The sequence below is a fragment of the Amblyomma americanum genome, chromosome 7 (genome assembly GCF_052857255.1).
Source record: "Amblyomma americanum isolate KBUSLIRL-KWMA chromosome 7, ASM5285725v1, whole genome shotgun sequence".
Lineage (NCBI taxonomy): Eukaryota > Metazoa > Arthropoda > Arachnida > Ixodida > Ixodidae > Amblyomma > Amblyomma americanum.
In genome coordinates this window covers 143,953,877-143,956,704 of record NC_135503.1, presented here as the reverse complement: position 1 = coordinate 143,956,704, position 2,828 = coordinate 143,953,877, and the positions used below count along the sequence as shown (strand labels likewise).

The 2,828-nt window shown below is 46.9% G+C and overlaps 1 pseudogene; it reads right to left on the bottom strand.

The window, feature by feature from the left end:
• Positions 1 to 337: 337 nt before the first annotated feature.
• LOC144098131 (uncharacterized) lies at positions 338 to 964 on the bottom strand (annotated as a pseudogene).
• Between the last annotated feature and the right edge of the window lie 1,864 nt (positions 965 to 2,828).

Sequence of the window (2,828 nt, the reverse complement as noted above, 5' to 3'; positions counted from 1 at the left end):
AGTTTAACCCTTTGGAAATTCTTACTTTTATGAATGAATTCCCCAATACCACCCTCCTTTTTGCTCCCCTCTCTTGTATTGCAATATTCCCCATGCCTAGTGAGGGTTACAGGGTGGTTGTTCCATGTCTCTAACATGCGTTTCCACTAAACCATATACCATTAATTCCTCCTGCCTTAACTGTTCTATTTCCTCCCATTTCACTCTATTCCTGCAACCTTGCAGGTTAATGTAACCTATATCTGAATTAACTTGACCCTTGCGCTTATGTCTATTTCTTCTCCTATGATCCCATCGTCTCTTTGACCTTGGTTCTTCCTTGTCTACACTGGTTCTCTCAGAGCTCCCCCAAACAATCTGTTGCCTGGTGACCTATCCTACTACCCACCCTCTTGCCAGTGGCACCACCGTAGTGAATGCCATCCTATGCAAAAGGGTGGGAGCTGACCTCGTACACGTCCTTGTTAAATTCCATTACCTCGTATCCTAGTCGTCGACTCATTAAACTAATTACGCGGTTAGCCTCAACGACCCTCCTTTCCGTTTCGCTAGACTGCCTCTGGACCTCTGGGATTGTGCATATGGTCACATGCACACTCTGAGAGGCCTCTCTATGCCTACGCATCCCCGCTTCTAACTGTTTCTTGAGGTTCTGGCTCCTCCCCTTCAGCACATCGTTGAGACCAGCATGGATAACGACAAGGTGTTCGCTATCCATGTTGTCCCCTACCACCTCCTGGGCTTTTGCCATTGCATCTACCATGCACTTTCCTGACTGGGCCTCCACTTGCACCTACCTGTCCGCCTTCACTGCCGTGAAGACGCCTCCCTCAACCCTCGCTACGTTCGAGTCACCGACTACCAGAACCCGTCTGCACTCTAACCGTTCGCTTCCTGATTGCAACTGTTGCCCTCCGGATTGCGCTAGCTGTCTCTCTTGCCGCCGTACGCTACTGTCGCCCATCACCGTGCCCACTTTTACCTTTCCGTCTTCCCCACACAAAGCCTGCTGCGCTACAGCGCTGTCAGATCGACGAGCCTCCTTTAGGTTTACCCACGGAGGAAGACTATTTAGGAGTGGAAACTCCGCTGTCTGCGGCAATCAGAAAATGTCACAAGCCTGCGGAGCCACTATTATGCTAGCTGCGCCTGGCGGCCTGGAAAGAAATTACCGTTGTTTTGTTTGCCAAGGCAACCGGTCGAGCGTGTTGCATTAGCCCCCTCCCTCTTAAGCGACTTGGCGACCTGAGTTTCTAGCTTAATCCGTGCCTCTCGTTCCAGTTTCAGGTCTCCTTCGAGTTCCTTGATCCTAGCTGCCCATTCCCCTTTCAACTTCTGGACGGCCTCCTCAAAACGCGTACATATCCTGCACGCGAAGCCAGCCCCCTCTGCCTCGGCTAAGCTCCGAACTCTGTCTCGTCTAAATAACACCAACGCCCGCACTCCTGGCACTGCACTAGCTTAGTGTATGTGTATGTGTTAGTGTATGTAGAGAGGCGTAACAAGGAGCTCAACCATTAGGGACCACAGTGGGTCAATGCCCCTCTGATCCTTGTACTGTACCACATTTTCCTCTGAAGCTTGTAGATATGTCCTGCCCCAAAGGGGAGTGTTTATGCGTCCCCCCGTCCAGCAACGAAATGCCAGGTTAGGGCCTGTCAGCTTAAAGTATGTTATCGTTGATGATTTGAACTATTTCCTCTAAAATTTTTATTGAATCTTTTGTTTTTATTAATTCTGCCATGTGCCTTGTAATATCTCCTCCATGACTATTTTTTAGTGGGGCTACCTGTTCCCTTGTTACCGAGCATTCTCCCACGTAATGATCAAAATTATTTGCAATTTTTCCCCCAAAAAACTCTGTTGTGTCTATGATTCCGAATCTCCTAAGATAAAATGGAAACCTGCCATGCCCACTTATTGCCTGTGATGAGAGGTGCGTAGTTGGGAAGAATTTAGGGATTGTATTGATACTTCTTATCCACTCGTAGCTGTATGTCTGGATCCCCTCCTCCTGCCACAGCTCGTTCCATTTCATTTTTGCCTCTTAAAACAGTTCCGATTTAATAAACTGTTTAGTTGCTGGAATGTATGTTGGGATGCCCTGAGTTCTCGCAAAATTGGCTAGTTTGTGTGCCAGTTCATTTCCAATCGTCGTGGCTCAGGACACGAATGTGCAGTTGGCGAACCAATGTTTTCATCGCAGCACTGCATAACTTCAACGTGCCTGCAAACATCATCGGGAACAACTTCAGAAAAGTCATTTTCGTTCACGTGCTCCTCGTTAGTAATATTGCCATCTTCATCAGGTGGCAATTGGCACATAGACGCACCTACGTGTTCGTCATTGGGAAGGTTGAAGGAAAGGTTAATTGCAACCTCCAGTGTGAGGAAGCATTGTGCCATGACCTACAACAAGAGTTAGTGCGTTGAGAAGTATAGTACTACGGTGTAAAACAAGCTGCGAAGTCGTTTTCTGCTTACATTCACAACGATTGATGCGGCTATGCGCTGCAGTTGAATGCTGCTCGTTTCACATGCCACGCAAAAACGCAATGTCAAAATAATGCCAAGGAGAGATAGTGTTCACGTTTGTTCCAAACGACACCTATAAGCTACCATCAACATGCCGAAGAAGAAGAAAAAGACGGCGAAATGCATGTGCAACTCTACGCTGCTTTTCACACTGTAAAACACCAATGTTTCAAAAATGGAACATTCGCACAAAGCTCTAAAAACTGAAAACTAGTGTTTCTTTATTATTTTTTTGCCCAGTAATACCTAACTATATGCCGACATTTTAGTTCTGCTTTGCTTATTGCATCATT